Source organism: Leptopilina boulardi, unplaced genomic scaffold, assembly GCF_019393585.1.
Source record: "Leptopilina boulardi isolate dan_hultmark-lab unplaced genomic scaffold, ZJU_Lbou_2.1 LbouV2_262, whole genome shotgun sequence".
Classification (NCBI taxonomy): domain Eukaryota; kingdom Metazoa; phylum Arthropoda; class Insecta; order Hymenoptera; family Figitidae; genus Leptopilina; species Leptopilina boulardi.
In genome coordinates this window covers 350,890-367,236 of record NW_026137821.1, presented here as the reverse complement: position 1 = coordinate 367,236, position 16,347 = coordinate 350,890, and the positions used below count along the sequence as shown (strand labels likewise).

General features: G+C 30.5%; 1 long non-coding RNA gene across 1 annotated transcript; it reads right to left on the bottom strand.

Moving 5' to 3' along the window:
- Nucleotides 1-12,051: 12,051 nt before the first annotated feature.
- Nucleotides 12,052-14,230, bottom strand: LOC127281057 (uncharacterized). Its single transcript, XR_007842924.1, has 3 exons — nt 14,138-14,230; nt 13,369-13,618; nt 12,052-12,282 (listed from the first exon to the last, which is right to left on the bottom strand). It is a non-coding gene; the product is annotated as an uncharacterized LOC127281057 (long non-coding RNA).
- Nucleotides 14,231-16,347: the final 2,117 nt, after the last annotated feature.

Sequence of the window (16,347 nt, the reverse complement as noted above, 5' to 3'; positions counted from 1 at the left end):
TGGAGGAAACAAATTGTGAAGGAAAGGTCAAAGATATACCTGAAACTGGCTTACGAAATTATTGCTTATCAGATCTCCTGAGCGATTGGAATTCACGGGAAATTGAAAAATTTCCTTTTTCTTGGGGAATGAATGAAGTCCCTGATGGTCTGTTTTTAGCATATATGGGAGATGTTTCATGTAGCGTTACACGTTCCATTATGATTAAAAAAGATATGTCTGTTGAGGTGAGTCCTTATACGTACGTTTAGCTATGTGTAATGAACATAGTTTTCTTATTCCAACCTTTTCGCGGTTCATGGATACAAAATATTGCAGCTTTCCTAAGTAAAGGTGCTGCAAAAGGAGAAGTTCTCAGTCACTTGGTGACTGAGTGCATTGTTCTTCTCGAAAACCATGGGTTCTACGTTGATGTCGTAACTTCCGATGGTGGAACGTGGAATCGCAATATGTGGAAAAGATTTGGATTAAAAGACTTGGAAGCCAGCTGCACTCATGTTTCTTCATTTGACCATGAAGAAGATTCTTCTCAAGTTAGACGACTTTGGTTCTGCTCAGATTTTTCACATCTGGTCAAAAATTTGAGGAATTTCTTGATGAGCAGAGAGGAAATAAGTGTAAGAATACTTATATTATATGAATACAGCATCACTTACGTCAGATTTTGTTAAAATTACTTTGATACTATATTGCAGACCCCTGATGGTATTTTTAAGAAACAACATTTTCGTGCAGTTATTAGAAATGATGGTGGAGCAAAAGGTTTGGGACTGAAAATAGCGTATAAACTGACTCCGGACCACATTGATCCCAAATTTTTTCAAAAGATGAATGTCAACAAGGCTTTCGATGTAATTTTTTCACTTTATATCAAATGAGGAACAATTTTTCAAAAGCTGATAAATTTATTTTTTAAAAAAATTTAGATAAACACAAGACTCCAATTACAAACAAAACGTATTAAATCCGAAAAAACATTCAAATATGAATAATTTATTACAATTTTTAACATTAAAGTTAACTATAATGACTTCAATATCATTTTTTACATTTTTAGAAATTAGAAGATATGGATTTATCAGCTTTTGCAAATTTGCTTCTTAAATAATAATACATTTTTCAGTATTTTGTTATATAATGATTTCATGTCTTCATGTTTTTCAGCTCTTTTCTGTCAATGTCATTAGTGCTATGAAAATTTATAAAGAAGTGATCAAGAGTTACAGGATTGTCATTCAACAATTGCAGTTTTAGAAAATGTAGGAGCTCTAATTGCGGCAATGACATCTAGAAGCTCTCAAAACTGTTTAAAACCTGAGAGTAATGCTTTGAAAGTGTGTTTTAAGTTTGATATTATCATAATTATATTAATTATTACAGTTATTATTTTTGCATTATTTTATGCATTATTTTTCATATTGCAGGTGATTGTAGATTTCCGCAAGTACTTGCTAGAGTGGAAGCAACATACTTCTGCTTCTGACTTTATATTTATGTCAGATAATACCTATGTAGGTTTCCAAGTGACCCTGACATGCGCCATGGAAGTAATGGAATTCTTATTGCAAAAATGCGGATATGAATTCTTGATGACATCAAGACTAAATCAAGATGCTCTTGAGGTAAAACTTCTTACGGAATTTAAATTTTTTGTGGGGGAGTTATGTGAAATTGTATAGAAAGTAAGGTCATATTTGTCTTTTTACAGGGTATGTTTGGAATGATCCGTTCATGTTGTGGTTCATTCGATAAACCAGATCCACTATTATTCATTCAAGTATACCGCCTCCTCACCTTTTATTCGTTAGTAAAGCCACCAAGAGGATCTAACGTTGAAGGTATTGAGATCTTTGAAACACTTCCATCAGAGAAAGATACAAGCATAAATGAAAATAAAGAAGTTCTTGATAGAATAATAGAACGAGGTGAAGGGAATCCTCCAGAGTACGGAGTTAGACACTCACATAATTATAATGTGCAAGGAGTTAATGAAGTCGTTCAAGCGTATTTTTCTGGTTTCATTGCACGTAAAGTTGAGAAGTGGAACACCTGTGGGGAGTGCATTTTATCAGTCACAAAAGCTGAAGGTAACTTGCCTAGAGATGAACACATTAATAATTTGAACAGAGGTTATTTAAAGTATCCTTCTGATTCTCTCTTCAATTTAATTTCTGCACTTGAGAACACTATATTGCAAACTGTTGGCGAAGAGCAATTAAACTTTTACACCTTCCAGCATATAATAAAAAACATTTTTCCTGAAACAATAACATTTGCCGGATGTCAAGAACATGCGAAAAGGTTAACGCACAGTGTTATACAATATTATGCCGTAGTAAGAACAAAAATACTATGTAAAGAGCATAATAAAGTATATAACGACGCCAGAAAAGAAGAACAAAAACTTCGAAAATTATCCAAGCTTGTTGGGAAAAAAAGTGAAACAGATAACTCAACGAATTCAAAGGAATCAAAGAAGGGCAAGAAAAAAAACGAAATTACTAAGGGAGGAAAGATTGGAATTAATAATTTAGTGAAAGTAGGGAAGGGGAAGACAGGATTGAATGAAACGAACTGTATTGAGAGACGACAACCATGTGCGAAGAAACCTAGAATAGCACCAACATCAAGAAAAACAGAGAAGACAAGAACAGTTATGGACACGGCTTCAAAAATAAAAAACATTTTGCAAAACCAAATGAAACAATAAGTGAAATTTCTATTCAGATAAAAATGTAATTATTTTTTTGCAATAAACATTAAAGTATAGCCTAAAAAATGTGATTATAAGCAAAGTTTTAATCTTATAGTTTGTTGATATATTATATATTTATTACTTATTTAAATATGTATTTTTTATCTTAGAATATATTGTCTAAAGAAAAACATAAGTCCTGTGGCAAAAGATATATGTGTCTAATGTAAAAAATGTTTATTCCAGTTTATGAATACAAAATTTTTAATATGTGAAATTTATATAAAAGTTTTCTTATTTTTAACCATTCATACAAACAATTTCTATGCTTTAACTAACAATAAAGCCTAATAATACACTAAATACAGTCTTACAAGTGCATGTTCAATTAATAAAAAATGTCATGTTAATCATAATTATGCAATCTTATACTCACAAATTATAAGGAGACAAAAAATTTTAATATATTTTGGATTAGGTAAAAACAAATTATATTAAAATAATACAAATACTATTGTTGAAATGGCTATGATTTGCACACTAAATTTTTCAATGTAGATTTCACTTTTCATAAATATCATAAAAATTTACACAAAATGGTATAATTATCATTTTCAATGTAAAATGTTGATTGTTCTAGAAGTTCATTTACGTAGATGTTAATGAAAAATGCAATACAAATTATGAATATTTAAGTAAATTATAAAAATATAATTACAACTACAGTAAGATATATCCTTCTTACCAGTAATAAATTGATTAAGAGATGAAATCGATCTGTTCTTGTTAATATATGTACTGTAACGCGGCATTTTATTGCCTGCGTTCCATATAAATAAAAATAATTAATTTATCGTCAAATTAACGCCAGAGCGGGAATCACACTTATTTCACTTCAATTATATCACCTTTACTTTACCTTCATTCACATAAAATTCTATAATTTTGTCAATGAGCGAACCGTCAGATTATTGTTCACCGATTATATAAAAATTAAGAATAAAACTAACACTTTTCTCTCTCTTACTTTACATAAAATGACACTCGGGGTTAAGTCCCCGATTTCACAATTATTGGGTCGGTCATCGACTTAAACATCCTTGAAGGAAGACATCAAGGGAAGTATTTTCTGGCATATATAATTGGATGTGAGTCCCAATTATTCAACATTGCCAGGAAAACGAAGATCCACTTTTAATAACAGAGACCTGTCAAAACACTGGTCATCGCCATCTTCCAGACACATGTTATTGTGCAGCGCCCCTATCGGTCATTTATCGAACTTTCTTTCGACCGTCGATAATTAATGAAATTACCATCTGACGCGCATCGATTACCAATTGTGGATCTTTTGTAACTCGGGCGAGACTCACCATGTAGACGAAGCGCGACGAACGGACGCGATGACGCGGACGAACAGCCATTTTTGATCATTCTCGTTTTGGTGTTGACAGGAGTGTCATTGTGAATTTTGTATTTAAAATTAAATTTGTGTTTTATATAAATAAAAAATGAGACGGGGACTTCTACGTGGACGACGGCGTATATCTGGTGAGTCTCTCATCAATTAAAGTGTCTCTAAGTGAACTTTCGGCGGAGTTGATCGCCAAAAATATTAATAATTATAAACATTGTTCTACGAAAACTTGTGATTTTCACAGGTCCCTTTTGGACCTGTTTCTTATTATAATTAAAGTGTGGTGTTTAAATTATATTGGTGATTTTCCTTACCCACCCGCTCTCCTTGTTTACAGCTGGGCTAGCGTATTAAAATCGTTAAATAAATGGTTTGGTTATTTTCCACAAAATAACCTGGCGTCTCGGGCATTTAATTAAAATAAACCAAATATAACGGGTATTTTACTCAAATCCACATTATCAATTAATTAATTAACAATTAAACTTTTAGTAAATTCATTTAAATAAATAAAATCAATTAAAATACACGTTATAGTACATAAATTGATTGTAACATTTCATCTGCACAGATTTTAATCAGAAATAAACAATAGTATAACTATTTTTTTTAGTATTTACATAAAAAATTGGTTATGCACAATTAAATTCGGAGAATACAATTAAATATTTCAAAAATACAAAAATTTGTTTTCATTAATATTTACATACATTGATTAGTAAAATCTATCTGTGCAGATAATAGTCAAAAATTAAATAATGTTAAAAATATATATAAATATATGAATTGATCCTTAACTATAAAATGCAATTTCCGCAAAATATAAATATAATACACCCATCATTCACACATTAAATTTCTGTTATTAATATGTGTTGCGATATGAGGAATGGGACCTAAGAAGCAAAAAATTTGAGGTTATGTTTGCCATTTTTGAAGTAAAAATACATAGAGAGAATAAACTTTTAATACAAAACATTCATGTTTAAGTCTTCATTACATCCAAAATATTCAATGAAAATAAATTTTTTTCAAAACAATTAAAAATGAACGTTTAATCAAAGTAAAACTATTACCAAACATAACCTCCTATTTTTTCCTTCTTAGGTCCTTTTCCTCATATCGCATCACATATGTACATAAATTAATTATAAACGTGTAAATTATAATTGAAAAAATCAAATATTTGTATAAATCAGAAAAGTATAAATTAATTTCAAGTATGCAGCCATACTAAATAAACATATTATCTCAAACACGCTACTTTCATACTTAAAACAAATATAAATATTTCAATCCTTTGAAACAAACATTAAACTTCTGTTAAAGCAATCATTCACAATGTCTAACATATTTTCAATATCACTTTCTGATCTAGGTTTATTCCATTCCATCCAATCAATTAATGAATTATGATGATAAACTCTTATGTTTAATTCAGAATCCAGAAAAACCACCAAATAGCAACTTAAATCGCCTTCAATTCTTGCAAATTTTATGTTATTTTCATCAATTATTGACATCCACTGTCCTGTAGGTAGCTTCAAACGATGCAAGTATTTTCTTATAATTTTATATAAACATGTTGAACACTTCATGGAAGGGAGACATTTTTGGCATTCCTGTAATTTATGCTCCAAAACTAATTGCATTTTGTTTAGTTTATTTTCACCTTCTGAAAAACATTATATTACATACACAATATCTCTATACCCTACCGAAAGAGTGGTACTGGAATGGTACTGAATTGGACTTGGCTTGAGTTCCACTTCAGTACCACTACCTGATAACCCATAAGAAGACATTTTTAAAGTACTTTAACAATAGTTTTAAAGGTATATAAGATCAACAAACCGTCTCTCACGATATACGTGTAAAACAGCAAAAAAAACATAATAGTTTGTAGAAAATTTCTGTTAAGTTTGGAAATTATATTGCAATCCCTCCTTGAACAATAGACCCCTAGGTCCTTTGTTGAAGGATTAAAATTTTAACCCGAGTTTTATTGCTTAAAAAATTTGTAATTTTAATAACTCAACTTTAAAAAATATATATTCAGATTCGTTAATATTTCCAGATTATGAATATCTAAAATTTATCATAAAATAATTACATTTAAAAAAGTTATAATTTATCTCGTATACCTTAAGGGGGGAACACCAGTTGTAACTCAAAAAATAATGCTTTTTTCAAGAATATTTTCCAAAAGAACAATAAATCTTTTTAAAGAATACTATTTATTAGTTAAAAGTACATGTAAAAAACTGTAATTTAAAAGAAAAAAAAATTTTTTTAACAAAAACTTTTGGAGATATGAGCCATTGAAGTGGCGTCTTAAGAAAAAAGGCGAATTGCGGTGACCAGCATTCTGCAAGTATACTTTGTCTGAAATACAAAAATGAAATTGATTTACATTTATTATAAGATTATCTAGTTCGTGATCGAAGGATTAAAAAAAAAAAAAAATTTGACAAAATGGCGACCTGTCAAAGTCAAAAGTATGATTTTCGTTAAAAAAATACGGTCGATTTTCAGCTATATAAAAAAAAGTTTTGCATAAAAAAAAATCCTTCGATCACGAACTAGACTTGTATGTGTAAATGAAGCACACTAAATTTTAAATAAATCGGTTTAATAGTATTCGAGTAATCGTGGTCACCGACTTGGAAAATGTCATTTTGAGAAAAACGCATTCAAAGTTTCAACTTACTTTTTTTTGTTCAGAAGAAATTTTGTTTCCAAGTTACAAAGAGTCATCGATTCTTGGACCATATAATAACTCTTTCGCAGTGGTTGCCGTTTCTAAATCATAGGAAAAGGCCATCTGTCGTTAGGGTCAGGTATGGCTGGCCACCTTGTATGAAGCCACGGGACGCGCCGCTGCAGTGTTCTGTATATCTCATTTATTTTTCACCGGATCAACTTTGAAATTTACAGACACATTTCTAAATATGTATACTTTAAGAAAATGCACAAAAAAAATCGATTTTTCAAAAGTTACAACTGGTGTTCCCCCCTTAAGTTTGATAAAAAAATGGACATCATTTTTGAATTTAGCTGACAAAGCCCTACCGGAAGGGTGGTACTGGATTGGTACTGTGAAATTGGAACTGAGATCTCAGTACCAACTCAGTACTAATTTGGTGCATTTTGGTACTGAAATGGAACTGGGAAATTTACCTGCGAAAAGGGTCGAGTTACCGTTAATACCCTCATAAAAGTGAAAAGCGACTAGCTTTTTCAATATGTTTAAACTAAAACTTTATATTTATTTCAATATTATATTTGTTTTTCATGGATTAATATGATTTTCATACATTATTATGCATATGATATTTCCTTTGTCAGCTAAATTCAAAAATAATGTCCATTTTTTTTATCAAACTTAAGGTATACGAGATAAATTATAACCCTGGCGGATTGTGAAAACCGAGTTGTAACCGAATTGGGTTACGATTCGGTTACGATTCGGTTACGTTTCGGTTCATTGTGAAATATTATCGTTAATCGACGAAATATGTAGTAAATAACTATTAGGAATGGTTAATATACATTTAGAGAGCTTATTTATGCAATAATAATAATAAATTAAGATATAATTAATTAATTAATAATAAGTGTTTTAAGTGTACAGTGCATACAGTTGTTGAATTACCATATATATGAGGTATTCCATGCCAAATCGGAGACCATTTGGCTTTTGCACCTCAGATCTTTTTGAAAATTTTTTTCCTTTTAGTACTCATGAAGACTAGCTTTCATGATTTTTTTCAAATTTTTTCATCAAGCCCTTTAGGAGATATCAATTTTTGAAAAATTACGTCACTTTTTTTTGAAATGCTTGTAATTTCGCTAAAAATTGACCAAATTGGATCAATCTTATATCAAAATTTTTGTTTTTAAACGTACTTTCCAAAAAAAATATTGAAAGGTATTTTCGAAAAAAATTTCTATTAGATTTTTGAGATTTAAGACTAAAAATTCATTTTTGAACCTGTGTGTATCGATCGATTTTTTTCAAAATTTTTTTACAAAAACTGCTCTAAATTTGACGAATTTTGAGCCTAGTCCGATAATGGGAAAACGATGGGAACTATTTTTTTCGAATTTTCAAATTTTACGTTTTTAATTATTCACGTTAAAAAGTATTTAAAATTATTCTTAGAACTATTTTACTATATATATATATATATAATTAATAATGTGTAATTATTTGATGCCTAGAGATTAATTATTTTAGATTGATTAAAGGAAAAAGATATAAACAAAAAAAGTATTAAACATGCATAAACATTTTCAAAATAATACCAGATAACTCGATAATTAATAAATATGAATGAAATCTTTAATCACAAATTAAGAATTAAAAAATAAATTTGCAGACTAGGAAGATAAAAACCTGAAAAAAACGATAGATTCCTATTTTAAAACCGAAATTATTTTCAAAATGGCGGAGTAATAGCGTGAGCAGAAGAGTACGAAAACGCGACTTGCGCACTGTTACTCCTGATTAATATTCACCATGGGAACAAGTGCGAAAATATTGCAATCAAATTTAACCTTAAAACATATTTTATTAGTCTTTATAGCGTGTCATGTAAAAAAACAATTCTACGTTCTTATGCCATGTCAAATTTAGGAGCATTTAATTTCTGCTGCAACCCTTTTAAACTACAGAATCATAGAGTAAAGAATAGTCTCGATGAAAAAACTTCATTGAGCATGTTTAATACTTTTTTTGTTTATATCTTTTTCCTTTAATCAATCTAAAATAATTAATCTCTAGGCATCAAATAATTACACATTATTAATTATATATATATATATACTAGGGGGGCTTCGCCCCCCTGCGCGCTTCGCGCGCCAACCCCCTATTTTTTATTTTTTATTGGTTTTGTAGATGTTTGAGTTAATGTTTAAATAATTTCTGGAATTTAAAACTATTATTAATATTTTATTATTTATTTCTTCAAATGTTATTTACGATTTTTATTAGCAATAATTTTTATTATTTTTAATTTTTAAAACAAAATTTATCTAATTTTTTAAATTTTCCAGCTAAAATTTGACCTACATTTAAGGTTATGTTCGTTTTTTGGTAATTTTCCTTCAAAGTTTGACCTACATTTTGAAGTTATGTTTGCTTCTTTGTCTTTTTGCACCAAATTTTCGCCTAAATTTTGAGGTTATGTTTGTTTCTTGGTCGTTTCCCGACAAAATAACTTAACCTTAAAATTTATATCAATTTCGGCGGAAAATCCACCTCTCCTTCAACGTAAGAAAGGAGGGGGGGCTTGCGTCTATATTCACAGTCTTGAAACGAACATAACCTTTAAATTCAGGTCATTTTTGGCGGGAGAGGGGGGACTTGCGGCTATATTTAGAGGCTTGAAACGAACATAACTTCAAAATTTAGGTGATTTTTGGTGGGAAATACGGAGAGAGGGTAAGGGAGGGGGGAGGACTTGCGGCCCTATTCAGAGTCTTGTAACGAACGTAACCTTAAAATTTAGGTCATTTTTTGCGCGGAAGGGGGAGGAGAGGGGGGGACTTGCACCTATATTCAGATGGGTCATTCCATATCAAATGTAACCAAATATTGTACTATCCATGTAAAAAACATGGGTTGGCTCACCCTTACCTAACCTTGTCAAAAACATGTGTTGGGTACACTTGACACGGAATGACCCATCCTTGTCAACATTTCTGAAACAGCGGCGGCGGCGAAATCTTTTTATAATATGGGTCATTCTACATGAAGTGTAACCAACCCATGTTTTTGATATGGTTAGTAGTTTTTGGCGGAGGAGGGGAAATGAGAGGAGGGAGGGGGGACTTGGGCTATATTTAGAGCCTCGAAACGAACATAACCTCAAAATTTAGGTCATTTCTGGCGGGGGAGGGGAAAGGAGGGGGGATATCCCCCCTCCTTGGTCAAAATTTGCTGAAACAGCGGCGGCGGCGAAATCTTTTTATAATATAGTAATGATATATATATATATATATATATAGTAAAATAGTTCTAAGAATAATTTTAAATACTTTTTAACGTGAATAATTAAAAACGTAAAATTTGAAAATTCGAAAAAAATAGTTCCTATCGTTTTCCCATTATCGGACTAGGCTCAAAATTCGTCAAATTTAGAGCAGTTTTTATAAAAAAATTTTGAAAAAAATCGATCGATACACACAGGTTCAAAAATGAATTTTTAGTCTTAAATCTCAAAAATCTAATAGAAATTTTTTTCGAAAATACCTTTCAATATTTTTTTTGGAAAGTACGTTTAAAAACAAAAATTTTGATATAAGATTGATCCAATTTGGTCAATTTTTAGCGAAATTACAAGCATTTCAAAAAAAAGTTACGTAATTTTTCAAAAATTGATATCTCCTAAAGGGCTTGATGAAAAAATTTGAAAAAAATCATGAAAGCTAGTCTTCATGAGTACTAAAAGGAAAAAAATTTTCAAAAAGATCTGAGGTGCAAAAGCCAAATGGTCTCCGATTTGGCATGGAATACCTCATATGTATATTACCATTAACGGCAGCTGTGATACGCGCGTTTAACCCTAGATGGCTTTAAGGATCACTTTTTCGAATGAATTTCTAAAATTAAGCCCTTGAGTGTCAAATGTGTAAGTGAATATATAAGTTTTAAAAAAAATAGATCAATTTATTATAACAACTTTTTTGATTTGTACAAATATAAAAAATAAATTTTTATAACGAACAAAAATTTTTTTAATAAGAAAAAGTTTTTTTTGTGTCAAAATTAATCTTTCTCATTTTATTGATGAAAATAAAAATAATAATTATTAAACAAATAACAAAAATAATTTTAAATAATAATTACAATAATAATAATAATAATTAAACAAATAACAAAAATAAACATTTTTTTCTTAATAAAATTTTTTTTTCATCAATAAAATAAAAAAGATTAATTTTGAAAAAAACTTTTTCTCATTAAAAAAATTTTTGTTCGTTATAAAAATTTATTTTTTATATTTGTACAAATCAAAAAAGTTGTTTTAATAAATTGATCTATTTTTTTAAAACTTATATATTCACTTACACATTTGACACTCAAGGGCTTAATTTTAGAAATTCATTCGAAAAAGTGATCCTTAACGCCATCTAGGGTTTAACGCGCGTATCACAGCTGCCGTTAATGGTAATATACATATATATGGTAATTCAACAACTGTATGCACTGTACACTTAAAACACTTATTATTAATTAATTAATTATATCTTAATTTATTATTATTATTGCATAAATAAGCTCTCTAAATGTATATTAACCATTCCTAATAGTTATTTACTACATATTTCGTCGATTAACGATAATATTTCACAATGAACCGAAACGTAACCGAATCGTAACCGAATCGTAACCCAATTCGGTTACAACTCGGTTTTCCCAATCCGCCAGGGAACTTTTTTAAAAGTAATTATTTTATGATAAATTTTAGATATTCATAATCTGGAAATATTAACGAATCTGAATATATATTTTTTAAAGTTGAGTTATTAAAATTACAAATTTTTTAAGCAATAAAACTCGGGTTAAAATTTTAATCCTTCAACAAAGGACCTAGTGGTCTATTGTTCAAGGAGGGATTGCAATATAATTTCCAAACTTAACAGAAATTTTCTACAAACTATTATGTTTTTTTTTGCTGTTTTACACGTATATCGTGAGAGACGGTTTGTTGATCTTATATACCTTTAAAACTATTGTTAAAGTACTTTAAAAATGTCTTCTTATGGGTTATCAGGTAGTGGTACTGAAGTGGAACTCAAGCCAAGTCCAATTCAGTACCACTCTTTCGGTAGGGAGGAAATATCATATGCATAATAATGTATGAAAATAATATAAATCCATGAAAAACAAATATAATATTGAAATAAATATAAAGTTTTAGTTTAAGGGGGGAACACCAGTTGTAACTCAAAAAATAATGCTTTTTTCAAGAATATTTTCCAAAAGAACAATGAATCTTTTTAAAGAATACTATTTATTAGTTAAAAGTACATGTAAAAAGCTGTAATTTAAAAGAAAAAAAAAATTTTTTTAACAAAAACTTTTGGAGATATGAGCCATTGAAGTGGCGTCTTAAGAAAAAAGGCGAATTGCGGTGACCAGCATTCTGCAAGTATACTTCGTCTGAAATACAAAAATGAAATTGATTTACATTTATTATAAGATTATCTAGTTCGTGATCGAAGGATTTAAAAAAAAAAAAAATTTGACAAAATGGCGACCTGTCAAAGTCAAAAGTATGATTTTCGTTAAAAAAATACGGTCGATTTTCAGCTATATAAAAAAAAGTTTTGATTAAAAAAAAAAATCCTTCGATCACGAACTAGACTTATATGTGTAAATGAAGCACACTAAATTTTAAATAAATCGGTTTAATGCCCTGCCGGAAGGGTGGTACTGGATTGGTACTGGGAAATTGGAACTGAGATCTCAGTACCAACTCAGTACTAATTTGGTGCATTTTGGTACTGAAATGGAACTGGGAAATTTACCTGCGAAAAGGGTCGAGTTACCGTTAATACCCTCATAAAAGTGAAAAGCGACTAGCTTTTTCAATATGTTTAAACTAAAACTTTATATTTATTTCAATATTATATTTGTTTTTCATGGATTTATATTATTTTCATACATTATTATGCATATGATATTTCCTTTGTCAGCTAAATTCAAAAATGATGTCCATTTTTTTATCAAACTTAAGGTATACGAGATAAATTATAACTTTTTTAAATGTAATTATTTTATGATAAATTTTAGATATTCATAATCTGGAAATATTAACGAATCTGAATATATATTTTTTAAAGTTGAGTTATTAAAATTACAAATTTTTTAAGCAATAAAACTCGGGTTAAAATTTTAATCCTTCAACAAAGGACCTAGGGGTCTATTGTTCAAGGAGGGATTGCAATATAATTTCCAAACTTAACAGAAATTTTCTACAAACTATTATGTTTTTTTTTTGCTGTTTTACACGTATATCGTGAAAGACGGTTTGTTGATCTTATATACCTTTAAAACTATTGTTAAAGTACTTTAAAAATGTCTTCTTATGGGTTATCAGGTAGTGGTACTGAAGTGGAACTCAAGCCAAGTCCAATTCAGTACCGTTCCAGTACCACTCTTTCGGTAGGGTGGTATTCGAGTAATCGTGGTCACCGACTTGGAAAATGTCATTTTGAGAAAAACGCATTAAAAGTTTCAACTTACTTTTTTTTGTTCAGAAGAAATTTTGTTTCTAAGTTACAAAGAGTCATCGATTCCTGGACCATATAATAACTCTTCCGCAGTGGTTGCCGTTTCTAAATCATAGGAAAAGGCCATCTGTCGTTAGGGTCAGGTATGGCCCTACCGGAAGGGTGGTACTGGATCGGTACTGGAAAATTGGAACTGAGATCTCAGTACCAACTCAGTACTAATTTGGTGCATTTTGGTACTGAAATGGAACTGGGAAATTTACCTGCGAAAAGGGTCGAGTTACCGTTAATACCCTCATAAAAGTGAAAAGCGACTAGCTTTTTCAATATGTTTAAACTAAAACTTTATATTTATTTCAATATTATATTTGTTTTTCATGGATTTATATTATTTTCATACATTATTATGCATATGATATTTCCTTTGTCAGCTAAATTCAAAAATGATGTCCATTTTTTTATCAAACTTAAGGTATACGAGATAAATTATAACTTTTTTAAATGTAATTATTTTATGATAAATTTTAGATATTCATAATCTGGAAATATTAACGGATCTGAATATATATTTTTTAAAGTTGAGTTATTAAAATTACAAATTTTTTAAGCAATAAAACTCGGGTTAAAATTTTAATCCTCCAACAAAGGACCTAGGGATCTATTGTTCAAGGAGGGATTGCAATATAATTTCCAAACTTAACAGAAATTTTCTACAAACTATTATGTTTTTTTTTGCTGTTTTACACGTATATCATGAGAGACGGTTTGTTGATCTTATATACCTTTAAAACTATTGTTAAAGTACTTTAAAAATGTCTTCTTATGGGTTATCAGGTAGTGGTACTGAAGTGGAACTCAAGCCAAGTCCAATTCAGTACCATTCCAGTACCACTCTTTCGGTAGGGGGCTGGCCACCTTGTATGAAGCCACGGGACGCGCCGCTGCAGTGTTCTGTATATCTCATTTATTTTTCACCGGATCAACTTTGAAATTTACAGACACATTTCTAAATATGTATACTTTAAGAAAATGCACCAAAAAAAAAATCGATTTTTCGAAAGTTACAACTGGTGTTCCCCCCTTAAACATATTGAAAAAGCTAGTTGCTTTTCACTTTTATGAGGGTATTAACGGTAACTCGACCCTTTTCGCAGGTAAATTTCCCAGTTCCATTTCAGTACCAAAATGCACCAAATTAGTACTGAGTTGGTACTGAGATTTCAGTTCCAATTTCCCAGTACCAATCGAGTAGCACCCTCCCGGTAGGGTATACATGCGCAGAAACCCATTCTGTGACTACCACACGAACTACTTGCAGACAGAAACTCCTACCCTGCCCTTACTTTCTACCTTACCCCCACCACTTGAGTTATCTCTCCTGTCTCTACACGGAGAGAAAAATCTGCCTTTTATAGTATGAAATAGATTGCTGCTATTTTTCTTTAAACTTTTCATACTAATAGAGCAAAGATTTGAGAATTTTTAGGATAGTATTTGTCCGTACTAAAAAAGCATAGTATATATGCTTCTATAGTACAAAACATGTAGTTTAATAGCAACAACGCCATGCGAAGATCGCACATAACATCATCCTACTATGTTTGCATAAGTTCTATGCTTTTTCGGGGATAGACTCTTGCAACTGGCGATTAGGCCACGCCCACCTTTACTGAATTGGAAGTAACTGTGTGAATACTCACACAAATGCCTAATCGCCAGTTGCAAGAGTCTATCCCCGAAAAAGCATAGAACTTATGCAAACATAGTAGGATGATGTTATGTGCGATCTTCGCATGGCGCCGTTGGATTAAAAGTATAATAAGTATGTAATAAGAGGCTATATGACAAACTTTATTAGCATAGACAAGTTTCATGCTAAAAAGACATACGATTGTACTATAATTACTCAAATTTCATGTCTATATAGCATAGAAAATTTCTGTGCATTAAATGTAAACCTTTCTATACTATAAAAGGCAGATTTTTCTCTCCGTGTAGTCTTCTTGTTTCAGCTAAACATAACAACTTATGTTCTACAAAATGTGAGGTTATGACATTTCTTTGATGTTTGTGACCACGAAGTAATAATAAGGGGACTCAACTATAAATTAAATTATAAATTTATAAATTATTTATAATTTATTATTATTATTAATTATTATAATTAATAATTATATTAATTATTATTATTTATTATTTATAAATTATTATTATTATTTATAATTATTATAAATTTTTTTGTGTAAATTATCGGAATCCAACTAGGGTGAGTGGACCATAAGTGACCTGTTCGCTAAATGGAATTGACTCTCGAACGAGAGCGCATGTGCAGTGTCATATATATGTGTCTCTCTCCAACTAATGAAAAAAGTACGAGTGAGAAAGTTGCCGTCATCAGTCTAATGGAGCGGTCACACCTCGCCAGCAGGAGCAGTTGCCAATGGCAACCGTGTAAGAGTAAGAGAGATGGAAAATCTTCTATCTCTCTTACTCTTACACGGTTGCCATTGGCAACTGCTCCTGCTGGCGAGGTGTGACCGCTCCATAAAGGAATGGGTAGTCTATCTATCTCTCTTGCACTCATGGGATTTGCATTTGGACTTGGCTTTTGCACCTATTATAGAACCTCCATAAAAGCACTTGTATACTCTATTGCCTTAATGCCGGCAACTTTCTCAGTCGCACTTTTCCTATTAGTTAGAAAGAGATACGTATATTACACTGCACATACGCTCTCGTTCGAGAGTCAATTCCATTTAGCGAACAGGTCACTTATGGTACAGTGACCTTGACAGATGGCAAATACAAAGTTGAGTCTCCTTATTATTACTTCGTGTTTGTGACATTTGCTGCGTTTGCGAGAATTTGGTACATATTGTGACATCTGGAGTCTTTTTCTAGTAAATTATCTAGGGAATTTCTCTTTTTGATAAAATATATATAAAATTTCTTTTCCCTTTTGAAAATAGAATTTATTATTTGAAATTATTAA